Source organism: Oryctolagus cuniculus, chromosome 14 (assembly GCF_051225735.1).
Source record: "Oryctolagus cuniculus isolate XC-2025 breed Fujian yellow rabbit chromosome 14, ASM5122573v1, whole genome shotgun sequence".
Classification (NCBI taxonomy): Eukaryota; Metazoa; Chordata; class Mammalia; order Lagomorpha; family Leporidae; genus Oryctolagus; species Oryctolagus cuniculus.
This window is the reverse complement of record NC_142880.1, coordinates 51,386,087-51,410,621: the sequence shown is the minus strand read 5'-3', so window position 1 is coordinate 51,410,621 and position 24,535 is coordinate 51,386,087. Positions and strand designations below refer to the sequence as shown.

General features: G+C 36.3%; 1 pseudogene; it reads left to right on the top strand.

Moving 5' to 3' along the window:
• Positions 1-9,287: 9,287 nt before the first annotated feature.
• Positions 9,288-9,624, top strand: LOC100341785 (cAMP-regulated phosphoprotein 19 pseudogene; annotated as a pseudogene).
• Positions 9,625-24,535: the final 14,911 nt, after the last annotated feature.

Below are 24,535 nucleotides of genomic sequence, written 5' to 3'. Positions count from 1 at the left end.
TTCCTGGCCTTCCTTCGATCAACTTTACCTGTTGCCAATTCACTAAACATGCTATAGCAGGAATTATTATTATTCTCTACACACTTTTGCTGTATTATGAACTCAGTTTGATTAAATATACTCAATTTTTTATCCTGAAAAAAAAAAAAGAAAACCAGATAAAAAGATAGGGATAGGGTAGAAACAGAGATACAGATAGAGATGATAGACAAGATGACAAGGGACAGAGAACTCCCATCTTCTGGTTCATTCACCCTAATGCATGCAATGATTGGTACTGGGCCAGGGCCAAAGACGGGTTCTAAGAGCTCTGTCAAGGTCTCCCATGTGGGTGGAAGGAATCCAATCACTTGAATCATCACTTCTCCCTCCTAGTGTGTGTATGAGCTGGAGGCTGGAGTCAGGAGCTAAAGTTGCATATAAAACCCAGGAACGCCAATGTAGGACACAGGTGTCTGAACAGCAAAGCTAAGTGCTTGCCCCTACAATATAGATTTTAATGGCCTCATAGATTTCCACTGAGTGGTTATGCCATAATTTATTTAATCTACTTCCAATTACTAACTATTTAGATTGTTATTTTCTTCTTTTCTCTTAGTAAGGAAAATACGAGTAATTAAATATTTGCATATCTGTTTATTTTAGTTTTTGTTTTAGAACTCACATTTAAATTGTCACAGTCTGTAATCTGGAATGTTGATCTGACTGAGAAAACACAGAAGTAGGCGATATCATCCTCTAAATACATAGGATAATGTTGATTGGAGTTCAATAGAAAGAAAAGATGGATAATATATATTTAAACTATACTGGATATTTGACATACCAGGTGGTTTGATATGGAACTTGAACAAGACATGCCTCTGTCTACTGATGCCAGCATCCTGCTTATGAGGACTCTAATAGACAGCAGTGTTGACTCAAATGATTGGTTGGTTTCCTCTCACAAATGTTGGAGTCCTGGGTTGAAATCCCAGCACCAGACTTTGGTCCTGCCAAGTTCCAGTTATTGTGGGCATTTTGGGAGTGAACCAAGGGAAGGTAGTGTACTATCTCTCCCTCTCTCCCTATCTTATATATATCAAAACTTGATAAAACAAAAGAAGAAAATTGGAATTTAGAATTTTAAATTATCATAATGTTATACATTTTCTTCATATTGTATATATGTGTGTGGTCAATTTAGATTAGTCATTTGAAAAATAATGTTCAATGTTGAAAGGAAAGATCATTTGCAGAGATGATTAAAAGTTTTGATATTAGAAGAAACTCTGATGTTAGACAATACATAGAATAAAACAAGGGTATTAATATAATCATCTTCCTATATTTATACATTCTTTACAAATAATAATTAACTCAGCCAAGTCTTATGAGCATGAGATTGGTGAAAAGCTTCCCTATTTATCAAAAATTAATTAGAAATGGTTTTATTTTTCATTTCTTATTTACCTGATAGGTTATTAGCATAAATTATTATGCATTATAAAAAGTAGATGGTCTATTTATAAATTTATGAAAACTAAATTTAAAATCTAGTTCTATTTGATGGGGAGAAATAACACCAATAATGACAAAAAATACTTCATTAGTTATCCTTTACAGAAGGCATTGCACTGAAAGTGTTCACATTCTCAGTAACTTGTAGCATGTGGGATTGATTTATGCATAATTAGAGCAGGCAGCTCCTCTATTAATGTGATTTGAGGGAGACTAAGAAAATCCCAGCAGAGTAAATTAACTCCCAGTTGGATCTTTTAAAATTTCCAGCATTAGTATTTTTCCTGGTAGACTTTTAATAGAAGATGTATATAGAGAGTTGGGCATTACATTTCCTTGGAGATATAACCCATTATCTAGATAATGAATTAACAGAGAATAATTGGTTGGATTTACCACTGCTATCCATATTTATACTTTAGATAGCTGCATTCTGTAGGGAATAGCAAAGCAGAAAATTCAGATTATAAGCAACAGGAAAATGCAGAGATGTCAGTACAATAAAAGGAAGAAATTTTCATTTGTATTTTCAGGTTGTGGCAGGAATAAATAAGCAACAAAAACAAAACTATGGATGTTTCTGTGCAAAACAACATACAAACATATATGTATATATAAACACACACATATATATGTGGTTACAATCCTTGTTTCATATTTATATATTGTGATTAAATTTAGTTTCTTCTCTCAGCTTATTGCCTATATATAGATAGACAGAAATATTAGTCAATACCTGACTGAAATATTGTAACTTCTGATTACCTGTAAATTACCAAGCACTTGAAAATTTTTCAGTATATTGTAATCTAAAAAATACATAACAATATTATTATTTTTTTATGGGAAAACAGTTACATACCTTTTCCTCATAAATTTTTTCTTGATGAACCTTATTGTTTAATTCTTTTTTCATCGAATTTAGTGAAGATTTTTAGCTCTAATAAACTGTATCTTCACATATTTTTACTATAATTCATTTCTTAATACTATTATATTCAGAAGAATAAATAGTAATTAATCTTTCAGAGTGCTAACAGTTTTATTTATAAGAGTATTATGATGAATGCTAAAACTACATATAATAGGAAAAGTCCCATTTTTTAATATAAGTGCTATTTTTCCTCTACGTATATCCTAGTACATTTTCTCTGGGAAAATAAACACATTGTCATACATATTTTCCTCCTATGATGATCACTGCTTATTCTCACTTTTTTTTATTTGTTCCTTATCTGATAAAACTGACTATTTTTGAAAGACTGTGTTTGGGATTTGGATTAACTCCCCTTCATCATCTATACTTTCTATCAGGTTCCATAAAAGTGACTGCCTGTGAAGAGATCTCTGTGGGTCGCATCTTATGAATTTATGTGTCTTACTTGGATTCTGTTTCTTGGTAGATAACCATCTATATCTGACTTTTAAAATATCCCATGAGAAATGACAACTGAGCACCCTAGAAATGTCTCTGTGTTGCCACACATTAACTCATTCTCTCCCAGTTTCCCCACTATAAGAAGTGATGCTCTCATCCTCTGATGTTCAAATGAGAAACTAGGAGTGACTCTTAACATCTCTATTTTTTTAAAGGAATATTTGTTTTCATTTGAAAGAAGGAGAGCAAGAAGGAGACTGAGGCAGACAGAATAAGAGAGATCTGCCTTCTGCTGGTTCACTCTTCAAAACCCTTAAGAACCCACAATAGGCCAGCTCAGAGCCAGGAACCAGGAGCTCAATCCATCTCTCTCATATGAGTGGCAGGGACACAACTACCTAACCCTCATGGCCTATCTCCAAGATTGTGTATTAGCCAGAAGTTGGAATTGGAAGCAGAGCTAGAACTTAAACTCAAGCGCTCTGATACCTGGTGTGGGCATCCCAAGAGCAAAATGCATGCCCCTCATTTTCCTTAAAATCCAGTTAATCAACAAACTTTGTAGAAACCTCCCACATGACAGTATCTTCTTTCCCTGTTTTTACTTTAATCCAAATTTTCATGGTATCCAATATGCACTAATGTAGTGTGTTCTTGCATCTGTTTCACCTTTTTTAGTGCAGTGATATGATTTGAGAAAAAATTAAAATGTTTCATTTGCTGAGTGAATTGGTGTCAGGCAATAAGAATGATGATTTTGAGGATAAAGAATGGTAATTGATTTTATGACATGGTAAAATATTTAATATTACTTTTCCTTATTTAAATTACAAATAATAAACATTTAAAAGTTTGAACCAAAAATAATCTATTGCTCTGAGGGAAAGAGTAAAAAGCTGAATTGTATTAGCATTGGCATCTTCAGTAGTCCATCCTGTAACAAAAAAGGAGGACATCTGGGGCCGGTGTTGTGCACAGAACTCTAAGTCACAGCTTGTGAGGCCAGCCTCTCATGTGGGAGTGCCAGTTTGAGTCCAGGCTGCTCCACTTCTGATATAACTTCCTGCTACTGTGCTTCAGGCTCTTTGGCCTGGCACACACCTGGCTATTGGAAATCATTTGGGAAGTGAACCAGCTGATGGAGACCTTTCTGGAGAGGTCCCTCCCCCCCATCTCTATCGCACTTTCAATTAAATGAGAGAGAGAGACAGAGACAGAGACAGAGATATCTAAGAAAATGCAATGGCCACTTTGGAAAGCAACATGAGGAAACATTTTACATGTGCAGCATTAAAAAAGATCATTTATCACCTGAAATTAGTAAAAAATTAACATATTGTCTCTAAGACATGTGTCTGAGCCTTGTGACAGAATCCAAATTTTTTATGGTCTCATTTCCAGTAAATGCTGCCAGTTAAACAAAATGCCTCATAGAAAATAAACTAACACTGTAGTGTTCCAAGACAGAGGCAACAGACTCTGAGTGAAAAAAAAAAAATAACATGGAAGGAGATGATATAAACTGCTAGATTAAGATATAGATAGATATATTATTGACCCATGTAGCTGACTAAATCCTTTAATCAAGTATAATGTGACAGGAAACATCTAGAACCATAACATTTGAGCTTATGGAGCAGAACTTACCAATGTTTATCCCATATTCCTCTTCACTACACACTGACCCATCTCTCAGTTGCTGGCAGTTACACTGAGGGGATTCCCTGGCCTGGAACTGAGCTTCTGTGTGAGTCAGGCTAGAGCTGCAGGGGTTAACTTCCTCTAGAGAAGGTCCACACACAGCAGCATTCCATTCTGCACACAAATGCCCCATGCTTCTCCCCTCAGAAGGGATAACTCTGGAGCTGGCACCCTGGCTCACTAGGCTAATCCTCCGCCTTGCAGCGCCTGCATACTGGGTTCTAGTCCCGGTCGGGGCACCGGATTCTGTCTCGGTTGCCCCTCTTCCAGGCCAGCTCTCTGCTGAGGCCCGGGAGGGCAGTGGAGGATGGCCCAAGTCCTTGGGCCCTGCACCCCATGGGAGACCAGGAGAAGCACCTGACTCCTGCCATCGGATCAGCGTGGTGCACCGGCCGCGGCGGCCATTGGAGGGTGAACCAACGGCAAAAGGAAGACCTTTCTCTCTGTCTCTCTCTCACTGTCCACTCTGCCTGTCAAAAAAAAAAAAAAAAAGGGGGTAACTCTGGGGAACACGCTGGATAGCGTTACAGCTGTAACTTTCTACATAGTGTAGTTTGTAAACTTGTTTTCTTGTTTTCCCTTCTGTATTTTATCTTTAATTCCTCTGTTAGTATTTCCTGAGAGCACCTTTCTAATGAACTACTTCAACCTTTCTTTGCCCAGGTCTGTGCTGGGAAAATCCAGATGAGAGCTATCAGTGAAGGAAGTGTCTGGAGAACAGAATGTTATGATGGGATTTGAAACTGCATATTTCCCCAGCCAGATGGCAACCAGGCACATATTACTGGTAGTCAGTGTGGTGGGAAATTCTATAGCATTACAACTGCAATCATGTTAAGACTTATGTGTGATAAATTATGTTCTGATCAACACAGATGGGAAAGTACTAGTTAATGAAACTTGTTAAGAATGGGAGAAAATGAGAATAATGTCAATAATGAAAATCTATCACTTTTGGCCGGTGCCACGGCTCACTTGGCTAATTCTCCACCTACAGTGCTGGTACTCTGGGTTCTAGTCCCGGTTGATCCTCTTCCAGGCCAGCTCTCTGCTGTGGCCTGGGAGTGCAGTGGAGGATGGCCCAAGTGCTTGGGCCCTGCACCCGCATGGGGAGACCAGGAGGAAGCACCTGGCTCCTGGCTTCAGACTGGCGCAGCACTGGCCGTGGCGGCCATTTGTGGGGTGAACCAATGGAAGGAAGACCTTTCTCTCTGTCTCTTTCTCACTCTCTAACTCTGCCTGTCAAAAAAAAAAAAAAACAAAAAAAACAAACTATCACTTTTTATGCAAACTATGGAATTGTTTGTGAAAATACAAAGTGATATTGAAACTAAAGAGGATATGTTCTATAGAATTTCATTTTGAAGTATAAAATAAAAACAAACAAAAAAAATAGGCAAAAAGTTGATCAAGTACATCCAATGAGCAACTTGGACAATTTGGATTCAGGTCTCACTTCTTTTCTATGAGCCTCTTAATTTCCAGTTTCATGGGATTGTATATCTTTGCAGTTATTTACTTAGAGACATTATTTCTGGTGAACCCTGAGCTTTTACTTTTTATTTCCTAACATTATGTACCTCCCGTAAGCTCTGTTTATCTTCTCAGCCTCTCAGGGCATTCTTTGAAATTCTCTCAGGCAATGGTGACATTAGAAGTTAAACTTACCTCTCATTTTCTGATTGGGAGACCTTGATCCCTGAAGTTTATAGTTCAAAGAGATATGTTTTATAATTTATGCAAATATTTTGCTTTTTTCAAACTTGTATGTTATCTGTGAAAAACTATTATAGTAGAAGGAAAAGTATGTATGTATATAATTTTAGATGAACCCATGTACATTCTTCTGTCTTCCCTCAGGAACTGAATGATTAATTGCCCCAATTCCATACTCACATTATAACACTTCAAAGATATGTGCTTCTCTTGGTAATTCTCTTTAGAAGTATGTGCAAGTATAATGTAGTAATAACTATGTAAGCTCTTTAGTCACAGTTCTTGGGTTCAAATTCTAGCTTTATATTTTTCTTGCTCTAATACATAGAGCAAATGAATAAACTTTCCCATTGTATCAAGTTCTTCATTTATAAAATGAAGATAATAAAACTTGATGGGGCTTGAATAAGTACTAAATACTATAACACAGGCACAGTGCTTCAAACAGTGCCTGACACACAGTAATGAGACAATAACTACAAGAAGTAATTGCATATGTATATTACCTGGCACATATTAAGACTGTCTTTAGAAATGAGCATTTAGCTTAATGGTCAAGAAGTCTGTGAGCCACAGAACAGTTCAGCTCCCAGGTCTAGTTCCTGACTCTAGCCTTCCTGCCAATGCAGATCCTAGGAGGCAATGGTGATGGCTCAAGTAATTGGGTTGCTGCCACCCACGTGGAATACCTGGAATATACCACAAGCTACTGGTTCTGGCTCTAGTTCAGTCTCAGACCTTGAAGCCATTTGTGGAGTCAACCAGTGATGGGAATTTCTCTTTCTCTGTCAAGATAATTTAAAAAAATAAAAAAAATTTCATAGTCATAACATGTTTGTAAATGTATATTTATTTGGTAGGAATGAAAAACTTCGTCTAGTCTTTTTGTAGAGCAGTAAGTAATACCCTGTATTAACCAATTTTCTACTTTAAGAATGTTATTCAAGATATTTGAAAATAAAATTATTAGTAATAGCCAATATATATCAATGAATGGTATTAACTTATAAGACAGAAGAATGTGCGTGATAATTAACAAATAGAATCTCTCATCATTTTTATGTTTAATCTGGTGTTACTACTTACTGAACTATTCTAATAATATGAATTTCAATGATAAACTATGTGAAGATAGCAGATATTACACATTCTGCAGCATTGGCTTCAATCTTCATAACACTTTATCCTTGATTCCTTTTTCTTACTGCTGAAACTTTCCTTGAGGGAAGAAAACTGTCTCAGTACAGATCAAAGTTCTTAGAAAGCACTCCAACGTTCCCTGACAATCTCTTCTTTGCTTATTTTTATAAATGTGTCCTTATTAAATGTGCCTTATTTCTTTGAAAAAGATGAAAATGTGATTTTAATGTGGTGTTGGATCCATAACCAGGAGTTGATCTTAAGTGATCTAATCCCGTCACTCTGGTAATGGAGAATGTTCTCTATCCAATCCCCTCCCAAACCATGAAAATGAAACAGAATTTCAAAAATTCTTGTGTCAAAATGAACATCCTTTAATTCCATTTCTTAAATTCCATTTTTTAAAATCCCATCATATATATTTTCATCAATCCAGGAATTATTTAAAGTCATTCAACAGGTTTTATAGTTTCAATGTGCACATCCTATATGTATTTTGCTAAATTTAACTTTGAGCATTTCATTTATCTGATATTTTTCTAAATGGTATTGCTTTAGCTCCCTTTTTTAAAGATTGTATTTATTTATTTGAAAGGCAGAATATGAGTGAGAGAGAGAGAGGGAGAGAGAGAGCGAGAGAGAGAGAGCCTCCAACAATTGCTTTACTCCCCAAATGACCCCAATGGGTAGAGTTGGGTCAGGCCTAAGCCAAGAGCCTGGAACTCTATCCATGTCTCCCATGTAGATGCAGAAACATCTTCTGTTGCTGTCCCAGGGGGGGCTGGCTCTGTGGCTTAGTGGGTAAAGCCACTGCTGCGGAGATAGCCTTTCATATGGACACTGGTTTGAGTCCTGGCTCCTCCATTTCAGATTCAGCTTGCTGCCAATGAGCCTGGAAAAGCAGTGGATGACCCAAGTGCTTGGGCCCCTGCATGCATGTAGTAGACCCAGATGTAGTTCCACTGAATTTCCCTGCATCATAATGCCCAATCTTAAAGATATATATTTCTCTCTTGTGCTTTCCAGATCTCAAATGAAAATGACTTATTTTTATAGTAAGAACTTATATATTAATGAAGTTTTACATATTTTAGTGTCATTCGTTCTACTCATTTTATTAATTTTCTTAATTAAACTGTGGCAAACATATATACATAAATATGATTAAATAAATATCCATGTGTGCATATGTGTGTACATATTTACATATACACACTTAACTTGGGTCCGAAACAGTCATAGTGAAGTCATAAGAAAGGCTAGAGGCAGAATTTTTCATTTTCCATGGGATGTTCTGTGAAATGTGTTCGTCTCTATTACTTAATTTTCTTTAAATGCATCTTAGTATTTTTATAATCTGTTTAACAATTAAAGGTATTTATTTTCACTGTTTGAAATTCCATAGACAACACAAAAATACTGTGTAAAGAAGGGCCAATTTTACTTCTCACTTTGCACACCCATTAAAAACTACTTTTTTGCTATCAATGATAGTGTAAACCTGATTTTCTTTCCAGAATGAGAATTTTACATGTCATGAAATTCTGCTTCATAAGTGATTTGCATGGATTTTTTTCTTTACACATTTTACTCATCTCTCTGTATTTCAGTAAAAGTTGGAGACTTGTTTTCAGATCTAATTCTTAGTGAAAAAAAATAAAATAACAAATGTTCCTTGACAGTCAAGACAAGGGTTGTTCAAGTCATTGCTTCTCATAGTGTCAATTTTACTTCTACAGGTTTCCTTTTAGGTGAATAGCGGAGGTGTGACACTGGGTTATTCATTTCTTTATTGGTAAGACAGGGATAAAGATTGTTGAAGTTGGAAGCAGGGTTATGCAGAGGGAGCACTATGTCCACCAAAGTCCCTGAGATAGCCTTCCCAGAGGAGCAGAAGAAAATGGAAGATAAAGTGACTAGTCCAGAGAAAGCTGAAGAAGCAAAATTAAAAGCAAGGAATCCTCATCTGGGACGAAAACCAGGAGATTCAGATTTCTTAAGGAAACGATTGCAGAAAGGACAAAAATACTTTGATTCTGGGGATTACAACATGGCAAAAGCAAAAATGAAAAACAACTAACTTCCTACTGAACCCCAGATAAAGCAGAGGTCACTGGTGACCACATTCCCACTCCAAGGACCTTCCTCAACCGAAGCCATCCCTAGTTGCTAGCCAGCTGGCTGGCTGATTAAAAGAGCTGAATTGCATGAATATTAAATTCCCATTATTTCTCTTTACTGTTACCTATCCACTTCTTACTTCCTTTCATTCTCTAAGTCATTTGAAACTGACAGCTTTGCAGGTAGTGGTGGTGTGTCCTGCTATTGGAAGGGAATTTACATGTGTAAAGTTTTTGCTTAAACAGTGCACTGCTGATAAAGACATGATAGAGGGGCTGGCGCTGTGGCTCAATGGGTTAACACCCTGGCCTGAAGCGCTGGCATCCCATATGGGTGCTGGTTCGAGACCGGCTGCTTCACTTCCAATCCAGCTCTCTGCTATGGCCTGGAAAAGAGTAGAAGATGGCCCAAGTCCTTGGGCTCCTGCACCCGTGTGGGAGACCTGAAAGAAGCTCCTGGCTCCTGGCTTCAGATCAGTGCAACTCTGGCCATTGCGACCAGCTGGGGAGTGAACCATCAGATGGAAAACCTCTCTCTCTCTCTCTCTCTCTCTCTCTCTGCTATCTCTGTGTAATTCTGACTTTCAAATAAATAAATAAATCTTTTAAAAAAAATACATGATAGAGCAACATAATCTACTTGAAAATAATTGTATATATTACCTAACTCCTAGTGTAGGTTCCAACAAGTAACACGTTTTATAAATTTAGTGGTTTGGCTTTACTTGCTTCATCTTAATTATAGCTTTGTATGTTACTCTTATTTAACATAACCTTTTGTTGTTGAAGATGTGAATGAGATATGCATGTGCATTGACTGTTGAATTCACTTTTGTGTCATTTTTGTAAATATATTGGTTTTGCACCTTTCAGAAAAGATTGTTGAAGTTTTCAGAAGTCAGTTAGTAATATTCATTCTTCTGTAGTTCAGATTTAGTAAAGAATATGAGAGGAGAAAAATAGTGAAATAAAATTCATAATTGTGATGAAGCTAATTGCATAAAATGTTTGAGATGCCACCAATTGGATATACTGACAACCTCTCTTTAATTAAAGTAAATTTTATTAAAACTTGTAGGTATACCTTGTACCAAACCTAAGCCAGCAAGTTTATCCTGGAAACAGATTAGTAATAAACTGGGTGAAAGTGAGCAAACAGGAGAGACACTGAAAATCAATTGTCTAAAGAATGGAGTCCCTCCAGGCCAGTTTCCACGCCCTGGACGCCATCTCTTCACTTCTGCAGATGGAGAAAATGGGAGTGTACGTCCCTCATTTCCTTTTATTTTATGTTCTCGTCACAGGAATACAAAACATACACATGCTCTTTAAAACAGGATTTTCACCTTCTTCCTCTGAGGCTGATACGAAGGTCAGTGAGAAGCTTGCTTTGACTTGTGACTGTTCATTGTCCCTGACACAGGATGTTAAAGGAACTCACTAAAAACGTATTTCCAAAGTATGCATTGCCCTTCCTTGGTTTAATGTTTCTGTTCTTCTTTGTGTCCTCTCATATTTTGAAAGTCTTATCTGCATTTACAAACATGATTTCCAGGAAATTCCTGTTATATCTAAATACTAATATGCAATTAGTAATTGAATTCTAAGTGGTAATGGCAATTTATTCTGATTGATTAATACACAATGGTCATTAAATATTTTAAATATATCCTCTATTTTATTCAATTTCTTTATGATAATTTAACAGTCTTTTTCAGTAGGTATTTAACTTAAAGTGTCTTAAAGTGTGGGCTGAATTTATTCAAGTCCATGTTGCTTCATTGTGTGTTTATCACAGAGATTAACATTCACATTAAATCCTTAGCAAAATAAAAGTGATATTTAATATTGTTATTTTAACTCACTTGGAATTAAATCTTTCTTACTCTACAATTCAAAAACAATGAACTCTGGATAACTTATAGGAGGTTTGAAACAATCTTAGACCTGAATTTAGGGACTTTGAATATGATAATTCTCATGCGCTTTCTATAACTGATTTTTAAATTCATAAAATACATACATATATTTAGGCCAGTGAAATTAAGTGGAAGAGGAAGGGAATAGGTTTGTGGGTTCTCTCCATCCTCTCTCTGTCTTACTTCTCTTAATGCATACTTGTTTATCCTCGTAATAGGTGAGCAGATAGTTCTTTTTTGTGTATTTCCTTATCTCACCCAAATTTGGGGAGATCTTTGCCCAGTGCTTTTAACACCGTCTGAACTTCTCTGCTACCACATTAGGGATTCAGGCTCAATTTTACTACGTATCTCTATCTGTAGAGCCCTCTCATCTATCTTACATGGGACGCAAAAATTCCAATTTATTAAATATCATACATTTTTATCAATTTTATTGCTCATGTCAATTGTGAGAAAGCTTTCTAAAGTAAATAAACTTCTAGAGATCTTGAATAAAAAATTTAGGAACAGACAAAGAAATGTGGAAAGTGGAAGGACAGGTAGAATCTTAGGGGGTCCCTAGCCAGACAGTTTTATATAAAACACTGGTTCTAATTTATACAGACTCAGATCACAAAGAATTTCTCAAGGTATGATTTTAATAATTTATTACATATTCAGATTTATATGTCCTACTTCTAAACAGAATCTATATTGCTGAGTCTTGGAGGTGTGCATTTTTAAGAATACCCTGAGTGGTACTTCTACTTACTAAGTTTTAGAATCACCATTTGCCTGACTCTTTTCCCACTTTTTTTCTGAGTGTTTTTCAAAGCTTAATCCATCAGACCATATTGATATCAACTTTGATTCATTTGGGAATTGGATGAATTGTGTATTTTGTTGAAGATTCTGACTTTCCATTTCATCATAGTGTGACTTGTTTTTGACAGTGACAAAACTGTTAAAGTCTAAAAATGATTAATAAGACATTTTCAACTTAGAGGCTTAAGATGCTGGACTCATCTCTCATTCTGTAATCCATTAACTCTGACTGGAACTTGACACTCACTGACTTTTCCAAAAGGATTTCCATTCCTGGGTCTATCAACACTTTGTTATAAATGTGCTGTGCTTAAGTAGGAGATTTCTGAGAAAGCTTTCACCCTTATGATGCTAATGTAAATCTTGGCCTAGACATAGAAGTTATATCATTCTGTCTCTCGTCATCTTTTTTAGACGTTTCAAGTAAGAACATTTATAACTGCTATCACAAATGGTCCCCAACTTTGATTCTAAAATCCTGTCCCCTCTTTCAACTTTCATATAGATAGTATGTGGTAAACCTAATTTGTCTTTAACTTGATTTCAATATCATCCACCATAATGAGGACATTATGCAGACAGTAATTTTACTGCTGTAATTCTTGTATAACATTCTTTAAAATGTAGAAAAGCCTCTATTAGGTATAAATATATTAAACATGTAACAATTCAAGAAACTGCTTATACAGCTGTAACAAATAATTTCAGTGTTAAAACTTTTATACTTCTTTACATTGTAAGTGAAAAAGTCCAAATTTTATGTAATTTGAAAAGTAAACATTTTGCTATATATCAATATAAAGTTGAGAATTGGTAGTAAGCATATTCAGATAGACTTTAATTAGACCGGCAGTGTTATATTAAAATGATTACAATTTTACAATTAAGTTTTATTGGTTATAGATACCTATTAGATAAAAACACAAAAGGCATTGATCTATATGATATTTCTGTTACTTAGGTTTATCTATTCAATAGAGCATAACAATGTCATTTTTAATTATTATAGGAGAAAAGTTAGCATTCATTCTTCCCAGTGTTTCTTGTTTTAATGTGATTTTGTTCATCAACATTGGGCAGTGCTTAATGCAAAAGTCCTTCCAGAAAAGCCAGAGCAGGCCCAATCTGAAGCCAGGAGCCAAGAGCTTGTTCCAGGTCTATCATGTGAATTTCAGTGTCCCAAGAGCTTGGGCCAGCTTCTACTGCTTTCCCAGGCACATTTGCAGGGAGCCAGATTGGAAGTGAAACACCCAGGATTCTAACCGGTTGCCTGTATGGGATGGTGGTCTCACAGGCACTAGCTTAACCGGCTTCACCACAGCACTGGCCAACAAAATGACTACTCTAAAGCAAATATCTCCTTTGGAATTAAGAGCTCATTACTCTGGAAATATTCCCCGCTCCCCTTCTTTAAGAGTTCTAGCAATTTCTAGCGATTTCTAGTATTCTTTGTTTTTTAAAAGATTTATTTATTTATTTGAAAGGCTGAGTTACAGAGAGGCAGAGGCAGAGAAAAAGAGAGAGAAAAGAGGTCTTCCATCTCCTGGGTCACTCCCCAAATGGCTGCAATGGCAGGAGCTGCACCAATCTGAAGCCAGGAGCCTGGAGCTTCTTCTGGATCTCCCATGCCTGCACAGGGGCCCAATGTCTTGGGCCATCTTCCACTGTTTTCCCAGACCATAGCAGAGAGCTGGATCGGAAATGGAGTAACTGGCACTGGTACCAACGCTTACTTGGGATGCTAGCACTATAGGCAGTGGCTTTACCCACTATGCCACAGCTCCGGACTCTCCAGCAAGTATTCTAAGCACAACTAATGAGTTTTAAATCTACAATTTTTTCATTTTATTATTTGTGGATGATAAATCCATTAAGTTTTTTAAAATGTATTATCACAGTATTTCTCTCTTTTTATCTTTTTAATGAAGATCAACTTTTAAGTCAAGGTGGTAATACTTAAACCATGGATTTGTTGGATGCTTTAATTTATTGAAAAATTTCTTAATTTTATCCTTAAGTCAAATTTCCAAGTTCTCCTGCTTTTCCAGCAATTACAACATAGAAGTCCCAAACTAAAAGTGTGTTAAAAAAATAAAATAATATTTCTATACAAAGCTCTCAGTTATCTAATGATGGTAGCTGAATTATATGTATGTGTGTGTATACACTTTACATAGTACTATTTGAAATTTTTGATATAATGAAAACTATTCTAAATAATCATACTATAAATAATTTGGGAAAATTATTCATAAGAAGAGAAAGCTTAAATGGTCTTCTAAAATGTCACTGGTATTGTGTAAAACTCATTTAGTATTATAACAATATAATTTTATCTGTAACTATAAGCTATCTGATCCTATTTCCATAACAAATGCATTAGAAAATAGAACACCACTGGGGCTGATGCTGTGGTGCAGCAGGTTAAGTCACTGCCCACATGCCATGTGGGTGCCAGTTCAAATACAAGCTGCTCCACTTCCAATCAAGCTCCCAGCACCTGGGAAAGCAGTGGAAGATGACCCAACTCCCTGGGCCCCTGCACCCATGCAGCAGACCCAGAAGAATCTCCTGCTCTGGCATCAGCCCAGCACAGCCCTGGCCTTTGCTGCCATTTGGGGAGTGAACCAGTGGATGGAAGATCTCTCTCTCTCTTTCTGTCTCTCCTTCTCTCTCTCTGTAACTCCATCTTTCAAATAAACCTCTCTTTCAAAAGAAAATAGAATACTAGTTAAAAATTAGATGAATTGAGTTTGTAAATAGTAAAAAGCAGTTTCATGCTAAGATTAAAATCAGATACATAAAGGACAGTATTTTGTTTCTGTGTTTGATCCACACAAAATAATTACTTTGATGACATTACATATGTATGTATGTATAAAACACCTTTTTGTAATACCCAGACAAAAATCCATCAGTGTTTCTGCTGTGCTGCAGATGACCTTCAACATTTCACAGAATATCTATTTTGTTTTCAGGTGAAAGTCTTGAAATGCATTGATACTTTTCATGTCTACAATTACTAAAAGAATTTTGTCTTTTTTTGGATTCCTAGCTTTGTACTGACTGCTGGGGACTCTGCATTATTGCAGTTCCAAGTGAAAACAAGTGACTTATTGAGTTTGTAATGAATTATATTTCCTTAATCTCAAATGATGCAGATTTAGAATGATGAGCACATAAACTTTCTCTGGGAATTAAATCATGCAGGAGACAAATATGAGACTTGTATGACATGGAATCCATGGTCCTTACAAAAGCTGCTTTAGGAAATAGTGTTGGTTTTTGATTGCACGTGCAGGGTATAAACTGTGGGTACTTTTGGACCTACTGGTACAATCACAAGATGTTTCACAAGATAAATTTTCAAATCCCAAGTTGCTCATTGCATTGGTCACAGTACATGTTAAAATAAGAAGTGGACAAATGCTAAGAGAAAATGAACCAGTAAACCAAATTGTAACATCAAAAAAGCACAGCAAACGTCTGTCCACAGTGGCTGCAGTTGAGAAACAAGCAGCTTGAAGACCCAGATGATAGCTTTGCAGATGTCCACATGAGCAAATCAAATGAAGCGGACATACTCTGTTTACATCTTTCAACTGCTGGCCAGCCTATAGGAATGGGCTCCTGAGAAGCCCTTTGCAATTTTAAATGCATTAATAAATATTTATGTTCATTTACATCACAAAGATGATGAAAAATACAATAATCCAATTGTCACTACATTCATCAGAAGCAATCCCTGTGTTGTCTCAAGACGGCAGCAGCAGCAGCAGCACATGATAAAATTTACCTCTGGGAGAAGCCATTGTAATCCATAAATCGTACTTTGGAAATTTATATTCATTAAATAAAAGTTAAAAAAAAATTTACCTCTGCAGTTTCTCTAAAAAATAGTGAAATAATCATTTTATTATGTAGACACTGTAGATTTAATAATTCACTGAGCCACACTATAGTCCCTGTTTTGCTTCAAAAAGGCTTCAGCTTCATACCAATAGAAAAACCAACCTTACCAGAATATCTTGATTTTGTGGAAAAAAACAAAAACAAAACAAAACAAAACAAAAAAACTTTCATCTATAGGTGAAAGCTAGTCTATAGACCTGGAGCAGTCATTTAAATATATTATTTTCTTACTAAGATGTTTTAATCCTGTCTATTGTATATAAAGTGTCAAATTTTTAAGTGTATTAAGCTATCTTAACATGGATTTTTATTGTTAGTGTGAAAGAAAGCATAAGAAAGGGCAAATGTTATTATAATTTTAGATTAAAAGCAAACAAGGAACATAACTCACGTGTTGTTATTCCTGGGGTTTAACAATACTTGTGTGCTTGTAATTATTTCTGCACTACTTTTTTTTTTACATTTGCAGTAAGTCTATGTACAAATCTTAAGACACTTATATGGGACGGTGAACAGACCTCCAGCTCTGTACAGATCCGACACAAGTAAGGTTCAGCATTTGACACATCTTCTGCTCCTAAGTAGCAGAAATACTACTTCATTAAGCTCCAGCCTTGCAGGCATGATTACTCTTCACACCGTTCCAGCTTTTGTTTGGTTAGATTCCTTTGTTTCTGTGAGAAAGTGCTGGGAAACTTTGAATTCTGTCATCTTCTCCCAGATAAAGGTGTCTGTGTTTCAACAGTAAACACTTTGGAAAGAATGAGTACAGTCCCACTTTTTCTAGCAAGTTCTCTTCTGTGCAAACAAGGTCTTTATTAATAACCAAAGGTACACAGAAGAGAGATCAAATCGTAGACACAGGTTCTACATAGGACCAGTGTGTCTTAATTAAACTAAATACAAATGGATCTGGAAAGATAATTTAAAATATGAGGTAATTATTGGTAAAAGTAACAACATGGACCAAAAAACATTCTCCCTCCTATGGTTTCAGAAAATTCATGTAAATTGTAGGAGATTTGAAAGTAACAGAGTGAGACTTCAGAAAATGTAAGTATCAGTGCATAGTGGAAATTAAAAAAAAATATAATTTCCCCCATGATATTCATAGAAATAAGAGGAACCAGGATAAAAATTATTCAATAATAACAGTTAACACAACATGTTAAAATTTAAAAAATATATATTTATAATTTGAAGGTTAAAAAATGTTTGTAAAATAACAAGGATTACTCACAGTGGGAGTCCACTATTGGCTGCCAATTACTATGCAGCAGTAGCAGCATGTCTGGATGTGACACAGCATGAATTTTTCCTGGTGGATAATAAAGTTGATTTTCTTCCTGCCTCTTTGTTGGTAGGTATATACAATATTAACCCAGGATAGGAATTGTGGAAATGAAGCATACTGACTTTATTTTCAATCTCAATTTCTATAAGCTCTTTCTCTTTCCACTTTGCCTCAAAGACATTTAAATTCCTAAACTAAAAATCCAAATTACTTTCCTCTGATTAGTATTACTGCTAGCTTTTGTAAGCCAAAGTAATACAAGTAGTAATTGAACGTGTTTCTTTACCTGAATATAATTACATTTATTATTATGAACCATTAAAAAAGAAAGTTAGTTGCTAGAATTAGCTTATTATAAAATGATATAAAAACAAATATCACACAATTATTTGCAATGTATTTGAAGAAACTCAACTAATGTTTCCAATTAACTTAAAATATAATTATTTCTATATTATTGTTTTTCATTCAGGAAAATACAATTTCATGTTGCAGATAAATTAATGGTGTACTTTTACATTAACAATCTCTCTGTACTTGTGAATTTTCAAAGATAAATGAAAATGGAAATTTAATCACTTTTGCTAATTTTATTATATTTTATATTTTATTATATTTTATATTATATTGGTAAGGACAAGCAACTGTGGCTATGAAAATATAATGATAATACATAATGAGGAAATGAGTGTATTATCTATGTGACATTTTAGCATTCATCAGAATCACCTGATGATTGTTAAGACCCAAATTTTGGGGCTTCTTTCTCAGAGTAACTGATTCTATATGTTGAGAATGGAATCCAAGAATTTGTATTTTCAAGTTGTTAAATGACATTGATATCATTGCGACTTTAAGAACAACTTGCCCATCAATTAGTTAAACAATTATTTTCAAACAGTAAAGAAAAGAATATCACAACAACGTTAGCACATGGCAGTAAATGCTTTTTTTATTTTCATGTATGGAACAGTAATTCTAAACCATGTCAGTGCTAGAAGCACCCTTCCCATAGAGGTCCCAGGGTTCCACCTGTGGTGAACCCTCCCACCTCAGCTTCCTTTTTCTTAGAAACAGAGGAGGAGAGAGAGAAACAAAGAGGAAGAAAGTGACAGAGAAAAGGTTATAAATAACAAGCACCCAGGCTGACTTGCAGCTATAATCATGTCCCACTGTTTCAGTGTTTTCTTTTTAACTTTTTAGATATTATTTATGTATTTATTTATTTGAAATACAGTGAGAGAGAGAGAGAGAGAGAGAGAGAATCTTCCATCTGCTAGTTCACAGTCCAAATGGCGGAAATGGCCTGGGCTAGACAATAGTCAAGCAAGAAGCCAGGAACTTCATCTGGGTCTCCCATGTGGGTAGCAGGGACCCAAGTACTTGGGCCATCTTTACTGCTTTCTTAGGAGAATGCAGGGAACTGGATGGAAATCAAAGCAGCCTGACTAGAACTGACACTCCAATATGGTATGGTGTAGCAAGTGGCAATTTAACCCTCTTGTGCCAAAATGCCTGTACATGGTTTTTCTGATTTCCATATGAATTCATGTGTCATACAAATACCCCTAAGGTGCTTATATGTGTGTCTTAGTCTAATTTGTGTTGCTGTAACACAATGCCTGATGCTGGCTAATGTTTGAAAACCAGTTTATTTTGTTCATCATTCAGATGACTAGGAAGTCCAAGCAGCATGGTGCTGGCATCCTGGTAAGGGAAGCCTGGTTCGTGTAACATGGCAAACAAGAGGAAAGGGAAATTGCTGTGTGCCTAAGGGACCACGGCACTGAGTGACTTCAGTGTATAGCAATGCGTACCCAAGATCTAGTCACAACAGAAATGGTCCAATCCCTTGACCCATCTCAGTCTGCTCATGAAAGTGGAGCACAGTAACCTAATCACCTTACTGAAGCCCTGTCCTTTTGAATTTCCCCCACCTCAAGACAGTCATACTGGAAACTAAATGTCCAAATCATTATTAACCTTTGAGGGAAAACTGCTACAGCACAAATAGCAGTTAATACTGGTGCTGTAGGGTTAGAGCTGTGTGGGCCTTCAGGATACCTTGTGTTGGGAGTAAGAAACCATTGCCTTTATACATCTACAGTGTCCACTCACTGGATGCAGAAATGTGTGAGAAATTATTCAGAAAAAATTACTTTCTTCAGCAAAGAGCAATTCACAAAAAGAACTAAAAGCTTATGCGTGTCATCCAATTTCACAGCTGGCAGCTGGAAGGATAATCCATCCATGCCAGAGAGTCTGGATAGTGTATCATACTGTTCACTGTGTGGACACACAAGAGTATTCATTTCTCTTATATCATGAAGGAAGTCATCAGGGTTCCAAAATATGTCGTCTTAAAATGTATGGGATTTTTTTCTCTGATTACTGGCCTGGTTCCTATGCTCCCATTATATAGTTGGCTCATAATCCCTCAGAGTCACTGCAAATGTATCTGGAACTATCTAGAGAAAATTTTTCTAGCTTCATGGTACCTTTCTCTGTTTGAAATCTCAAGCCACAGACAAGGCAATGACTTTTCATCCCTTTACTTAAATAATATCTGAAATCCTATTTATTTTTCTTTTTTAAGCAAGTGCTGCCACCTGGGCAGTGGATTGTTCTCCGTTCTCCTCAGGAGAATTATTTTATGAATAGCCTTGAGTTTTTCTTAAACATGAGCATTGCATAACTTTTTCAGCATGACAGGTTATTATAGAATTAATAGCTTACAAAAACCAATTTATTCTCTTAATGTTCATGGTTCAGGGGTCTAAGCTTGGATTAGCAGGGTTGAAATCTCATCTAAGGTTTGGGATCCTCTTCCAAGCTCATGTAATGTTGGTAGGATTAACTTCTTGTTATCAAGTGAATTGAGACCCTATTTTCTTCCCATCTGACAGATGAAAGTTTCTTTCAGCCACTGGAGATTGCACTCAGTTCCTTATCCCTTTGATTGAAGGGCTTGCAACAAGACAGCATACCTGTTTAAAGCCAACACTCTTTCTGTTCTCTCTAGTCTACTACTAAGACGTTTCTATTGCATAATGCAATCACAGAAATGACTATAATTGCTTTTCTCATATAACATAAACTTATAATGAGAAGTGACTATCCTGTCATAAATACAGGCCTCATTCACAGTCAAGATGGAGGATGGCCCAAGTGCTTGGGTCCCTGCACCGGCATGGGAGACCAGGAGGAGGCACCTGGCTCCTGGCTTCAGATCAGCGCAGCGCCGACTATTGCAGCCATTTGGGAGTGAACCAACGGAAGGAAGATCCTTCTCTCTGTCTCTCTCTCTCACTGTCTATAATTCTACCTGTCAAATAAAAACAAAAAGAAAAGTTAATATGTCCACAAACTTAAGGCAGTGATAGCTGTAATACATATGTCATTTAGTAATGCCAATTTTTTCTGAATATTCCTACTTAATGTGTAAACGATTTCCTGAAATCCAAAATAAGAAAATTATGTTGAAATTACAATGATTTTTACAAACTTTCAGTAAAAAAAGATCATTTGAAGTTACCTGAGAAAACACAAAGGCAGAGATAAACTTCAACTGTGCCTGCTCCTATTTACTCAATGCCTTTAAAAGTCTTTAAATTTAACTACATTAATAAGGAATTGATCTCAAATCACAGACTAGATAGGATGATTTCAATGTAACATCATTTTTGAAAGCTTTCAACTTCAGTTGCTGAAATCCAGCTGAATGTCACATTTCTTTGAACTTCTTTGCCCCTGGTGGTCCTTTTAGATCACAGCAAAAGTCAACAATTAGCAGTTTTTAAAAAATGTGTCCTCTATGCTTCTATGTCTCTGGGTATCCACAACACTTAGGATTTAGCTTACCAAGCAGGCAAGGAACAACATTTATTTACTTCTGTATCCATTTTTTTTTCTTTAAATTACTTCCCAACTGCTGTCTTACAATACAACATGACTGAAATGATAAACACTTGTCCTGCTTTCATACTATGGGAGGAACAAGCTCACTTTTGATGTCTTTAACCTCATTGGTTCTGCCTATGAAATAGAATTCTTTGTTGGGAACAAGATTGATAAAATTAGCAAGGCGGTTGGACATGGCATAAAAAGCTGAAATTGCAGCTATGTCCCAGGCATCTTCTTGACTGAAGCCATGCACTTCAGGGTTTTTGAAATGGTCATCTATCATGTCATCTGCTAGGGAAATAGCAAGTGCAAATTCTAGCATTGCTTTTTCCGGAGCAGGGAGGTCGGACTTTCTCCAGTTCACAGAGACCTGGTCAGAATGCAGTGGGTACATCGAGTAGACTCTGTATTGGGCACTATGGGCAGCCACACTGTATGGCCATTTGTTGGCTAGGCTGGTCACCACAATGATGAATTCACTGCAGCTCTGCTGAGTTGGCCTGTTTCTTTGATGCAGATGACATTAGAATTCCAATGGCCAGTAAGACAACACTTTAAATATATTTGGTAAAATCCTGTCGGCCTCAACACTCTGAGGCAACAAAGCACCGCCATGGCATCCTGGGATCCATAGTTTTCATAATATGGATATTCCATTATCTTTTGGAAGACCCATTCCTATGCACAAATTTCAATTTTTTTGCACCAAAAATAAACATATCTTCTAGTTCCATTTTTACAGAAACATTCTTTAGTACCATCAAGTGTTAGAGCTACGCAGAGTCATGTGGTAAAGGTGAGCATTATTTGGTAGATATAGATCCCTAAAGTTAAGATTTTTAAAACCTTGATGAACAAGGCTGAAGCTGGTGGTAGTAAGTATACTATTCAAACACAGCATGAAAAAATGATTATATTTCTAAAATCAGTGTTTCAGAATAATTAAATCAGAAATAGGATAAATATTTATAGATTGATTAAAAAGAAAAATAGATATCAAAAATCATATATCTTTTACAGTATTGCATCCCTGATATCAGCAGTCTATCACTCATGAAAATTTCTCTTTGAGCATGAAAGCACGACTCTAAGTTATTTCTCTCCAAATTTTTTATAAAGGCATATCAGAAACAATTATAAAATGCTTATGATTACTATCAAAATGAATAAACAGATACCATCACTGTGGCGTAGCAGGTAAAGCCACAAACTGCAGAGCCATCATCCCATATGGACACTGGTTCGAGACCTGGCTGTTCCAATTCCGATCCAGCCTGGGAAAGCAATAAAGATGGCCCAAGCCCTTGGACCCTGTACCCATGTGGTAGACCCTGAGGAAGATCCTGGCTCCTGGCTTCAGATCGGCGCAGCTCTGGCCGTTGTGGCCAATTGGGGTGTGAACCATTGGATGGAAGACCTCTCTCACTGTCTGCCTCTCCTTCTCTCTCTGTGTAACTCTCAGTTTCAATTAAATAAATAATTCTTTTAAAAATGAATAAAAAGAAATAATTTTACTTAAAATATTAGATGTATTTGTCCTCTCCTATGTAAAATAACATGGTGACATACAAAAGTTCTACTTGAACTCAATTTCTGTGCAAAAAGGTATTAGACCAAAAATAAATGCTTTTCCTCTTGGGCTCTAATTTATGTTTTTTTTTCTTTTATTCATTGGCTAAGTCTACAGTCTTTACATTAAATTTTTATATGTACACATTGCATAAATTTCATTAAACGGACACCATGCAACTATGATGATAGCAATTACAGTTTGTATCATCATTCAAGTTAGCCAACAGAATTATTAACTGAATTACCAAGTGTGCTCATTACGGTGTTATCATTTTTATACATATAAAAGTATATGTAATGATGACACCGGGAATAATCCTTAGAGAAAATCTTTTGTCCATGACACGTATACACTTATAAAGATGTATATATTCATTTGAAGGCAGAGTTACAGATAATGGGACACCCATACACACACACACACACACACACACAGAGGCTGCCCATACACACACACACACGCACACAGAGGCTGAGGGGACAGGGAGAATGAGCTTTCATCTGCAGGTTCACCCCATAAATGGGGCTGGGCCAGGCCAAAGCCAGGAGTCGGGAGCTCCCTCCAGGTCTCTCTGCTGGTGTCAAGGGCCCAAGCATTTGAGGCATCTTCTGCTGCCTTCCCAGGCACATCAGCAGGGACCTGGATTGGAAGAGGAGCAACTGGGACTTGAACCGGCACCCTCATGGATGCAGGCACTGCAGGCCATGGCTTTGCCTGCTATGGCACAGTGTCAGCCCCTCTTTAAAGCATTCTTAAAATTATCTTTTGAGATGTAAATCATCTTTGTAAAAAATGCATGGAATTTGGGACAATATAAATTTAAAAGTGTAACTTACAACCCCAAACACAGAAACACCATTATCATCTTGTGCCTTAAAAACACATTAAAAGACTAATGGAACAGAATAGAGAGCTGAGAAATCATTCTATGCCTTTAGGGTCATTGATTTTTGATCAATCTTAGGAATCTAAGAGAGGGAAAGGTAACCTCTTTAATAAAGGGTGCTGGGAAAATTGGATATCCACATGCAGAAAAATTAAATCGGATAATTTTCTCACACCTAAAACAAATTGAATTAATAGTTTACTCTAGGACCTGTGCCTTTTAAAATGCCCAAAGCAAACTCAAGGATAATGTTCCATGATATTGTTCTGGGTGAACATTATTTGGATAAATCCCTGAAAGCATGGGCAGCGAAAGTGACATTAAGTATGTCAACATCAAACTAAAAATGCCCTCCACAGACAAGGAAACAATCAACAAAGTAAGAGATAATATACAGAATGAAATAATACATTTGTGAAACATGTATCTAATACACAGTTAGCAAGCAAAATATGAAGCTAAAATCAATAGTCAGAAGACAACCTAATTTAAAAATGTACAAAAGGACCTAGATAGATATTTCTCAAAAGAAGACATACAAATGGCTAACAGGTGCCTTAAAGAATGTTCACCAACACTAGTCCTCAGGGAAATGTTCATTAAAAGTATAATGAGATGTCACCTCACAGCTGTTAGAATGACTATTTTCAGAAAGTCCAAAGATACAAAGCATTGGTATGGCTACG